Raw genomic sequence first — 12500 nt, forward strand, 5'->3', positions numbered from 1 at the left:
GTGGGTGTGAGTGTGTTTCTATTCATCTATATGTGTGTGTGCTTGTGTATTTTCTTTGTAAAATACACATTAATCCAAACAATGTTTGCTATCGTATTCTATTATATTTCTATATATAAGATTTTAAACCAAATGAACTAACTATCCCATCACCATTTTTGCATAATTCAAAATATGGTGTCATACAAACAACAAAAGTACAAGTGGGCGCAAAAGCGTTGTTATGAGCATCTCACCCCAAAAATGGGGGATTTGTACCGCAGAGTATTTTACACCGGAAATTCAAACTTGATCTTCACAGTTCAATATCATATCATAATCCTCCCCTAGACCAAAGGTTTGTGACCCAGCTTTGCATTTCCGGATGAGATAATAGTGGAGATTTTGTACTATTACGGGACTTGATTACTGGTGACCAGTTTCACAGACATGAAGGAAAGTAGTGATCTCAGCCATTTTCTTCATATAAATGTTTGTGTGGATCAAAAAGTTATAATTTGTTGAAAATAAGAGTGTGAGAATCAGCAATTACATACACAAATACACTCACACAATACATATACAATATGTACATATAAATTATATAGATAGATAGATTAATATATATAAATGTATATATAAATATATATATATATGTATGTATATATATATATATATATATATATATATATATATATATATATATATATATATATATATATATGAGGCTATCAGTCGAGAAACATGCCAAGCGCCATCCTGGGTCAAAGTATTTTTTTATTTAATTTATTATATTTTAAAAATGGCACTTGGCATGTTTCTCGACTGAAAAGCTCATATATATATATATATATATATATATATATATATATATATATATATATATATATATATATATATATATGTGTGTGTGTGTGTGTGTGTGTGTGTGTGTATAACGTTTCTGAAGTGTTTGATAAAACTTTATTATGAGTGAGCTTTGAATATCTCAAGTTGTTGCGAATCGTCCCGGTACCTGAGTTAGGAGCTCTGAAAAGTATAGTCACCATATCAATTGCGTTAATCAACCATCGACTACTGACAGATTTCACAATATCCTGATCTTCTTTTATGCAACTTTTGTTTATTGTAACGTGCTTTTTTAAATCGTCAAGTGTGTTTCAATGAGCTAGTGAAAGGAAACAAAGCAATAAGCTAACAAAAGCCAACCTTTTCTTAATGTTGTGGTGTGGGAGGAGTTTAGAACAACGTAAATCCTCAAAGAACTGTATCTGAGAAGACAAGAGTAACTGATTCGGTCGAAATCTAAACCAAGCGCAAAAAATAATATTAGATAACCATAAAAAAGGAAAAGATTATGCCCATGGTATTCCTCGTCTAGATAAGTAATCGACTTCATGAATGAAGAAGGTACTTTCATTTAATCTCTCTCTCTCTCTCTCTCTCTCTCTCTCTCTCTCTCTCTCTCTCTCTCTCTCTCTCTCTCATTACTAGCTATTACTGCTTTAAAGTTAATTTTCGCTCGTAACCAATGTTAACGCGTGTCAAGCAAATTAAATAGAAAGTAATAATAACCCAATTCAAATTGAATCAGCAAAAAATCCAGCAGTCATTTTGCATTCACAGTCAACTCCTTAAATATAAGTCCTCAGTGAAATTTACGCTAATAACAACTACCAACCCTTAAATGATGCCGGACTAATTCCCATTAACTCAAAATCATCCCTTCCTATATATTTCACAAATAAATCGCAGTAAAACTTAGGAGCGACGGGGTCAATCATACATCGAAAGTGTCCCTTCGAATAGGATTGACCCGAAGGACCCCTCCGACTCCTTCTTGATTGGCCGGATGAGCCCTGTTCCTTATCGACGTCTCCATTAAGCTGAGAGAGCGATAAAATGCTACCCCCCTTTCTATAACCATTAGTAACGGTAAACGGACGCAGTAATAAAACGCGCACTTTTCCAGGTTGCTTTCGCTTTTGTGCGGGGGCGAAAACAGCCGTTATCCTGGCGACTGTTTCTTTTGGGATAGCTTTGAGTCACTGGCTTAGAAAGGCTGTTTCGGAGATCTGTACAGATGTGCGATTCGATTCCGACCGTACTCAGGCATGAAGGTATTACGTCGACGCATAAGATAAAACAGAAAAAGTTAACACGACCTATGATAATGTGACTACATTAATATGTCAGTGTCACAAAAGTACTCACAAACATATGATTCTCATCATCTAATAATGGAAAAATGAAAATACGAAAAATCACATGAATACAAAGCATTGTAAAGATGCTATATAAAAATAACAGAAGACGATTCAGTCAATAAAGATGCAGTCTGACAAAAGATGTAATAAGAGGAGATAACTACCGCAGAAAAATGTACACAGTCATATGCAATGACTATTCACACCAAGGGGTACCTTGATTCACACATCGAACATTATTCCCATTTATTCAGAATTCATTACACCATTAGTTAATAATATTAGATGTTAAGATGAAAAAAAAACTATAAGAGCTGATAGTCAGTGGTCTGGTTAAACTGTTTTAATAAAAATAATCCAAAAAGAATGATAGAATAAAGAATGTGTGGCCACACTGAATCTGGATCTCACCTAATTACTGGTTAAGATATGCAAAGCTAAATGACAGAGGAGGGGAGAATGCTGACGTTAGTCTCAAGATGGTGGAAGTAACCGTTGAGGACATAAGAAAGGTAATCAAGGAGCTAAAGAATGGAGTGAAACAAGAGATACGGCTGTGCACAGGTGAAAGCATAATCGAGTGGCTGACCAGGATTTATAAGGTAAATCTCTGTGAGGGAAAGGTTCAAGAGGAATGGGTGAAAAGGAATCCGTTGTATAAAGGTGAAGGTGAGAATTGTTGCACATGAAATCACTTACCATACGAGAAAATGTGTATGGTAGTATTGTGACTGGCTAAGATCAGCGTGAGTTTAATCAAGGTTGGAAGTGTATGGATCACGTGCTTTTTTTTATGAATCAGTTAAGTAAGTTTGTACGCAAAGGGAAAAAATAATATATGACATGCAAAGGCTTGGAAAATCTTAAATAAATAAGGGTGAGTTATGATTTAACTGCTGCTAAATACCTGAATGAAAAAGGGGTGTAAGAATTCAGAGAAAGGATAATAGATACGGGTAAAAAGTTGTGCATAATCGAATGGGTAGCGAGTGTCATGTGGATTGGTTGGTGGTTGCAGATTGGCCTAGTGAGGAGAGAGTGCCGAAGCGAGTGAAATAGTTTGAAAATGTTTGCAAGATAAGAAAGATAACGGAAAAGAGAGATGGGAGGATGAGAGGAAGCAGTTGACTGGAATACAAATTTGGGAATTATCACGACCAGTGACGGTAGGATGAGAGAAGAAATGAGGGACAGAACAGAGAAGCAAGACAGGTTGCAGGTTGCGTGCAAATGATTTGGGAGAGACTTGCGGTGTCTAAGGAACTTTAGGATGGAACGTATGGAAGGACTGTCCAACTCTCCTTCATGGAAGTGCCTCTGGGATGAAGGATGAGCGGAAAAAGGCTAAAGCAGTTGAGATACATTTCTTGCGTGGCGTTAAACGAACTGAAAGCGTAATAAATTTGTAGATACATAGTAGTTCCTCATTGGACGGGTTGGCATCGTTCTCGGTAATAGCTCTGCTGGGCCCGCGTTCGATTATCCGATCGGCCAATGAAGAATCAGAGAAATTTAATTCTGGTGATAGAAATTCATTTCTCGTTATAATGTGGTTCGGATTCCACAATAAGGTGTAGGTCCCGTTGCTAGGTAACCAATTGGTTCTTAGCCACGTAAAATAAATCTAATCCTTCGGGCCAGCCCTAGGAGAGCTGTTAATCAGCTCAGTGGTCTGGTTAAACTAAGGTTTACTTAACTTGTAGATACATAGTGAATTAATTGCCTCTAGGTTAGCGTAAGTAAAACGAAGAATTAACACGGTTTAAAGTCATCTGGTCATGTGGAAAAAAAATTGTGGTTGATAGGATGGTGAAGACAATATATAATTCGAAATTGTTACGAAGGGGTAGGAAGACTTGGAAAATCCTTGGATATTCTAAAAATTTTCACACTTTTTGGATCCGCCTGTCACTAAAAAGCCTTATCTCTAGCTGCAAGAATATGGAGTAATTCTGATCTACGTAGCAGGATTCGAACCCGCACCAAGAGAATCAGAAAGAGGTCACGTTGCCGACCTAACCACGGAAGGTGTGAAGAATTCGAGAAAGTTAAGAGGGTATTTTGGTTATTACAATTACATACGTATCTGGTAAAAACCAGTGATTTTATATACCATACATACATTCTATATACTATATATATATATATATATATATATATATATATATATATATATATATATATATATATATATATATATATATATATATGTGTGTGTGTGTGTGTGTGTGTGTGTGTGTGTGTGTGATGTGTGTTTCATAATATATATAAAAGAGGGGAAGTGTTGGGATCTAACATGGCGAATATGTAATATGTAATGGATGACGAAAAGAAGGTGGTACTGGTTTCATAGCACACTTTAACTATAAAACAATCAGTTGAATGACCCGACTTCTTCTGTCCATTGTTTATCTCACGAAAAAAGTTCTTCTTCCTGGTGTCGCTTTCCCCTGACGCTCAATTGCTCGTACTTCGGGGAATCAGGTTCATTTTTCAACATTTGCGTCTGGTTTTAACTTCATATTTTATCTAAATGAAGTTCTTTTAACCCGAGCCATTCGATTTTACTGTAATTATTTCAATTTTTGTAATTTCTCTTACAGCCATGATAATGAAGCTAGACTTTAAAGCGCTGTTTTAGAACAAAAATTAAACCACAATGAATGGTCATGAAACAGTACAAAATTACGCTTATTAATGTGAACATATACTGAGACTGATTATATGTAAGGGACAGAATTATAAAAAAAAAAGATATTAAAATCAAACCAAGAATTAAGGAGAAATTTCATATAAAGAAATGACACTATTATTTGGTACCTTTTAAGAAAAAATCGTTATTTCGCTCAAAACTTTATATTTTAAAATTCAGCATTTAGTCAGCACTTTTTCAAGACAACACGCCAAGCAATCAAGCGATTCTTTTATTCTTTTCACCGAGGCAAAAACCCACTTTGTAAGTATAACGTTGCCTCTTCCACACATACAATCAAAACTCTTAAATTCTACTCACTGGCAATTTATCCCTCGTTCCAGGCTCCAGGTTGAAGGTGACAGTGGCACGGCAACACAGACAATCCAACCCCCCAAAAAAAAAACTAGACAGCAACCGAGAGAGCGATAGATGTGATGCACTTGTGAATTGAGTTAATCCATAAAGGCGTTGGTGTGTATCGAAGACCCACTGAAAATTATCTAATGTTTGAGTCTCACTTTTACCTTCAAGAATTTTGTCCCTTTTTCCGCCAGCGTGACAGAGCTGATTGGCTGAGCGCCCATCCAATCAGATGACAGGGAAGAGTAAGTATGCATAACTAGGGTACTTTGTTTGCCCCCTAATCCATTGGAGGAACCCTACAACTTGTCCCTCCTCCCCCTTCAACCCCAGTTCCCTCCATGCCCCTTCTTCTATGGGGTCTTTTTTCCTCCCTTCTCCCTTTCTTCCTCCTCGTGGGACCCCGTAAGTCTTCTTCCTCCCTTCCCTTCATCAGTCTTCATGTTTAGTATTTTTGTAGCAGTTTTTGCTTCGACTATTGTTTCGTAGTATTATATCTCGGGATTGATTTTCCTACTTTGCGATTCGACACATACCTACTCAAGTGTACGTTGTATCGATTACTTTTTAGAGCAAGAGCCCCTTTTCTCTCTCTCTCTCTCTCTCTCTCTCTCTCTCTCTCTTACTGTATCATTACTTTTTTTATTGCTTATCATTGCCTAATTATTGTCAAAATCAGTACATCACCTTTAAAGAACATCGGAGAATTATATAGAGTCCGCATGCTTTTAACTTAGCAATGCCTCTCTCTCTCTCTCTCTCTCTCTCTCTCTCTCTCTCTCTCTCTCATCGATTTTTGCCATATGCTGTCAGTACTGTAGAATGTATGGTGTCGGCGAAACCATTCGATAAAAAGGGGATCCCTCAGGCTACAGCTCCGACGTTCTCATAAATCGAATAAACCTTATGATGGACTCCCATTTGTGATGCTTTTTGTCAACAACAAATTTCTCTGTGACTTCATATTTTCTCCCGGGTAGATTTATATAGTGAATTCTAGCTAGCTGTTTAACTCGCAGTTTTAGTTTTCTGTAAAAGAGAGCTATTAAGATGGCTATTTGTCTGTCCGTCCGCGCTTTTTCTGTCCGCCCTCAGATCTTAAAAACTACTGAGGCTAGAGGGCAGCAAATTGGTATGTTGGTCATCCACTCTCCAATCATCAGACATACCAAATTGCAGCCCTCTATCTTGAGTAGTTTTTATTTCTTTTAAGGTTAAAGTTAGACAAATCGTGCGTCTGGCACCGCTATAGGTGCCAACAACACAGGCCACCACCGGGCAGTGGCTGAAAGTTTCATGGGCTGCGGGTGAGAGTTTCACGGGCCGTGGCTGAGAGTTTAATACAGTATTTTACGGTGTACAGAAAACTCGATTGCACCGAAGAAACTTCGGCGCATTTTAGTATTCTGTAAAAGAATACTAAAATGCGCTTTGTCTGTATGTCCGCACTTTATTCTGTCCGCACTTATTCTGTCCGCACTTATTCTGTCCGCCCTCAGATCTTGAAAACTATTAAGACTCGAGGGCTGCAAATTGGTATGTTGATCATCCACCCTCCAATCATCAAACATACAAATTACAGCCCTCTAGCCTCAGTAGTTTTTATTTTATCTAAGGTTAAAGTTAGCCATAATCATGCTTCTGGCAACGATAAAGGCCAGGCCACCACCGGGCCGTGGTTAAATTTTCACGGCCGAAGCTCATACGGCATTATACCGAGACCACCGAAAGATAGATCTGTTTTCTGTGGCCTTGATTATACGCTGTAGCGGCTGTACAGAAAACTCGATAGCCCCGAAGAAATTTCGGTGCATTTTTTTTAACTTGTTTCACTTTCTCCTGTTTTCCAATACCATACTTCTCTATTCTCTTACGGTTTTGTACTTCTGTCCTCCTTTTGACGTAAAGCAAAAGTTTATTTGTGGTTTTTAATTTCAAATGGAAATTTTTTGTAGTCAAGGCTAAATATGCTTACAGTTATGTCTGAACCTTTAATCATAACATCTGCGACTCTTCGAGGGGGTCTGGAATAAACATGATTTCAATTTCACTGTTTAGTCCGGATATTATATTCAGCCAGATACCGGTGAACACCAGTTAGTTCATAATTTAACAACAGGACATCAGTGACAGCAAGAGGTTGAAGGCTATTAAGCGCGAAAATAATTGAGTAAGTTTTCTACTGTAGTTTCAACTGTACATCTGTAATGAAAATGAACTTTAGGATGTTTGCCGTGCAAATGAATTTTTCCAAGTTCAAAGAAACAAAGGCCTCCATACGCTCTCTTACTCTAGATTCTCACCTTATTGTAACCCATTGTCACTTACACATGAGACTTAAGCTGTGACCATTGATTATTACATATTTCAATAATTAAAAGAAGTTTCGTTTACCGAAACCTCTGAGTCACATTTTGCGATAAAGGATGTGTCCCGAAATTTATAGTTAAAACTGGAGGGATATATACTTAAAGGAGTTGGACATCTATGGAGAGAAACCAGTAGCAACGGATAAGAAATGAAGGAAAGAAAGCAATGCCACTTGGGGCTGAAAGCAGACCACAAAGAACCATAATTGCCTTACCTGCAGTGTCCCGTGCAAGAAGTAACTCAACCTGTACCTAGCAATAACAAGAACGGCCGGGGGGGAACAGTGACAATTTTCAAGTCCACTTCGGAGGCAGCTTCCCCTGACTAAGCATCAAATCGGAGGTGCTGAATAAGTACTGCATCGAGTTTTAGACGTTTTACTTTATTTCAGGTCTTAATGTAGACTTAATAACGAAGTAAGTAAAAAATGCGCCTAAGTTTCTTCCGTGCAAGCGAGTTTTCTGTACAGCGTATAATGCCGTATGAAACTCTCAGCCACGGCCCGATAGTGGCCTGTGTTGTTGGCACCTATATCGGTGCCAGACGCACGATCATGGCTAACTTTAACATTAAATAAAATAAAAACTACTGAGACTAGAGGGCTGCAATTTGGTACGTTTGATGATTGGAGGGTGGACGATCAACAAAGCAATTTGCGGCCCTCTAGCCTCAGTAGTTTTAAAGATCTGTGGGCTGACAGAAAAAGTGCGGACGGACAGACAAATAGCCATCTCAATAGCTTTTTTTTTTTTACAGAAAACTAAAAAAAGGTCATATTGGCGTTTCCAGTACCGTAAAGAAATTTGATCTTTTTCACTTCTTCGTTCAGCGAGAATCTCTACGAAGCCTGTTTGCACGTCACGAGAGGAACGTGTAGAACGTCACGCGAGGAATGAAACATTGAGATAAAACGAGTGTTATATTAGTTATCTCAACTGAAAATCACTGAGGTTATCCACCTTGATTCGCTGGTTGTTGTATAATTTCCTTGCCTCTTTTAAGCATGAAAGCCACTTGAGTCAAGTATTTCTTTCCTTTTGTATATTAATTCTGAAATAAACAATTCAGTTTACTTCTGGGTCATAAAGATCAACATCAGCTTTGTTTAAAAGAAATTTATAATTGTTCTTTTCGTCGGGAAGAGTTGAATCTTAGTATGTTTGTCTGTTACATACACACGCACACATCAATATATATATATATATATATATATATATATATATATATATATATATATATATATATATATATATATATATATATATATAGTTCAAATTTCAATTTTCTCTTACGTTTTCGTTTATTAACATCCAGTCTTTCCTGTATCAGCTCTGAAATGAAATTTTAGTTATGCGTTACCAGTAAGTCTTGCCACATCATTCACCCACAGTATTTCACCTCCCAGTGGATACTTAGAGGTCGACAGGGTCCTCATGATGAACATTATCAAAACTGAGATGCTCCAACAGGTATTTAATAATGACAATATGAATAAGCCGCAAGGGGACTGTAAACCCACCCCTTTCTCTGTCAGCAGGATTGCGGTTGAGTGTTCCAACGCTAACATCAACTCTGGATTGCCGCAGGGAAACCTGGTCTCGTGTAATCTCTCGAGCATCACGTCAGGATAGGGTGTATATTCTTTAGGTCTTGGGGAAGGTCATGGACTAAAACTAAGTCGATAAAGAATCACGTCCTATTGCTGGCAGGGGCCAGCTTTGTCCAGAACCCACAAAGCTAATTACGTAAGCTTTTGTAAATCAAAACTAAAAAATTTGACTGCCTATTTGAAGATTATTCTGAAGCATAATCTCTTCCTTTTCCTGAGCACTGCAGTTTAACGCTTCCTCGGGCCATATTTTACTTTTAACAGTCTCAAAACCGGTTGCTAATAATCCCTAAGGCTATGAAGGAGCAATTCATAGGGTCCCTAGCTGACTGGAGGAGAAAAAGACAGGTCGACGTCCTTCGCACTAATGACGGTAAACCATTCTATAAGAATGTCATTACATTTCCTTCTGAGTGTATTGAAATGAAGCACCTCACTTACCTTACAAGGTGAATTGCTCAGGGTATGACGATAGTCTAAAAGTTTTTTTGAATTCTGACTGATAATGAAGAGTAGAGAAATTTTTCAGTCCATGGAGTTTTGGGGAATTCTGAGGGTGGGTTTCTTTTCGCATCAACAGAACGCCTCAAAAAGTTCTACGGTTTATCCTCGATAACTCCTTCGACTGTTGGTCCGTGTTGGCTGAGCGTACGGGAAGCAAAATAAGTATAGTAAATGACAAGTTTTTTGTTTTTAAAGGTGCACTATATGCAGGGATAGAGTCCTATTTTTGGGATTAAGTATATAGCCAGCATTTTCATAACGACCTGACCCAGAGATATTGTGTATATCAAATATGTACATGCGCATTAAAGCATTGATACATGCATACTTTCAAACGCACACAAACGTACAATTCTTAACCGTTCAACTGAATGTTTAGCTGTCTTCTAAACTGAAACGTTTCTATAATTTTACAAACTAGTTCCGCTGCTCTTTATTCTAGCTTTGAATAAGACTTTGCATTTTTAGCTATCATCGTTTATTTTTTACTGATACCAGGGAACCTAACCCTATTTCTTATAAACAACATGAATTATCCCTCGTGTCAGATACTTATAAACTCTTATTGCATGGAAGTACGGTGGACTAGAAGAGTAGAGAGTAAATATACCAAGGAGTCGATGGACAGAAAACCTCCTCAGTAGTCTGCTTGCACTGAATGTTCTGGACTTACGTGATGAACGCACTGACATGAATCAAGACCAGCAACATGGAGGGTTTTGGTGTACGTGGTATGGGTCACAATAAGGAGCGAAAGCCATGAGAGAAAAATAGTACGAAATATAGACCAGAGTGGATAGTAAGGAATTCACGATAAAAGTAGGCCACTCCTTCCCAGCATACGTACACTCACGCACACAAATCTCTCTCTCTCTCTCTCTCTCTCTCTCTCTCTCTCTCTCTCTCTCTCTCCATATATATATATATATATATATATATATATATATATATATATATATATATATATATATATATATATATATATACTTTTTCACTTATATACACGAGTGACTTTTTTTTCAAATTCACAAATATTAAGCCACAAATATCGTTTAATACCCAATTCGCTTTACCTCGAGGATAACTTGCATCCAGATGGACTTATAACTGATAAGAGCTTCTACCCAGGACAGGAATCGAACCTGGCTAGATACAACAATAAGCAGTTTGCTGTGACCATTTGGCCAGCAAGGGAGATATAACTTGACATCGACTCTGCAGCACTTACTCTTATCGAATTCAGGTTCTGTACTTAGAATCGACATCAACCCATCTCTACCATGACAGCTGATTGGTAAGTCTGTGAAAGAGAGAGAGAGAGAGAGAGAGAGAGAGAGAGAGAGAGAGAGAGAGAGAGAGAGAGAGAGAGAGAGAGAGATTAAGTGTTTGGTTAAAAGACTGAGGACTATCTAATTCACCAATGTTCTCTGAAGACGACGCTACTGGTTTTGACAATAATTAGGGGGACACGACTTTAGAAAGAAGAAACAAAATCTTAGTTTTCAATTCACATGTGAGCAATGTAAAAAGAAGAAACAAAATCTTTAGTTTTCAATTCACATGTGAGCAATGCAAAAAGAAGAAACAAAATCGTAGTTTCCAATTCACATGTGAGCAATGCAAATGAGGCTGAACGCACACCGTGGAAGTTCCTATGACTGAATTACTGTGGGGCTTTTCCTCGTCTGTGTATGCCTTTGGCATACGTAAAATATATAGTATTCATTTTCTCAACGTGGCGGTGTATGTGCCATCAGTGTTAGAAACATTCGACCAAATGAGGTTTGGCTCAGGGGTTATGGCTACTTCCATGTTTGAGGTGTGCTGGTGATGAGCATATATATATGATATATATATATATATATATATATATATATATATATATATATATATATATATGTGTGTGTGTGTGTGTGTGTGTGTGTGTGTATATATATATATATATATATATATATATATATATATATATATATATATATATAATATATCTATTATATATATATATAACATATTATATATTATATATATTACATTATATATATATATTATATATATGTAGATTATATATATATATATATATATATATATATATATATATATATATATATATATATATATATATATATATATCTTGTGTGTGTGAATAATGTTTAACCAATATAGTCATATTTTGAAATACAGGTGTTTATTAGTATTTATATTTTAAAATCAATCACTGGCTTTCATTCTATCTCTACGTGCTTCAATTATTGCATGAAATCAATCTCTTCAGTTGCTCTACTGAATTAATCCTTGTTGTTAACGAATTTAAACGATATTGCTGCTTACACAAATGATACGTGTTTTCCAGCGTTTACGTTCTGAATTCCAGTGACTTATGATGCGTGTCTGAGAGCTCTGTAACTTTTTTTTGTAACGTTTGTTTCATATAAAAAATAAGCGAATCAATTTTACGAAAGTCTGAATTTCAAAACTTTACATGGAAATATATATGAAAAAACTGAATCTGGTAAACAAACGTGATTTAAACAGATCTTCCAACTACTGGAATTAAAAACGCAGAGGAAAGAAGTGGTCTGACTGCATCATCGTCTGCTGAAAACTGTGACTCCACTTTGCGATACTTTGGGGAACTGATGACGTAACTCGTTGATACTTAAGGCAGTCGAAGTTTACAAACACTGCCGAACGTGGTCAATTGTGGCATGAAGAGATTTTTTTTTTTTTACGCTTTTAATCCTCCATTATCACTGGTTTTTCTGTTCGTAACTCGTCA

At 36.9% G+C, this 12500-nt stretch overlaps 1 protein-coding gene across 1 annotated transcript in view; it reads right to left on the reverse strand.

Moving 5' to 3' along the window:
• The window catches only part of LOC136829226 (uncharacterized), a 118567-nt gene extending 113180 nt beyond the window's left edge, over positions 1-5387 (reverse strand). The window contains 1 exon segment of the mRNA XM_067087527.1: positions 5200-5387. The gene's annotated coding sequence lies outside the window, so the exon portion shown is untranslated.
• Between the last annotated feature and the right edge of the window lie 7113 nt (positions 5388-12500).

This window comes from Macrobrachium rosenbergii, chromosome 44 (assembly GCF_040412425.1).
Source record: "Macrobrachium rosenbergii isolate ZJJX-2024 chromosome 44, ASM4041242v1, whole genome shotgun sequence".
Taxonomy (NCBI): domain Eukaryota; kingdom Metazoa; phylum Arthropoda; class Malacostraca; order Decapoda; family Palaemonidae; genus Macrobrachium; species Macrobrachium rosenbergii.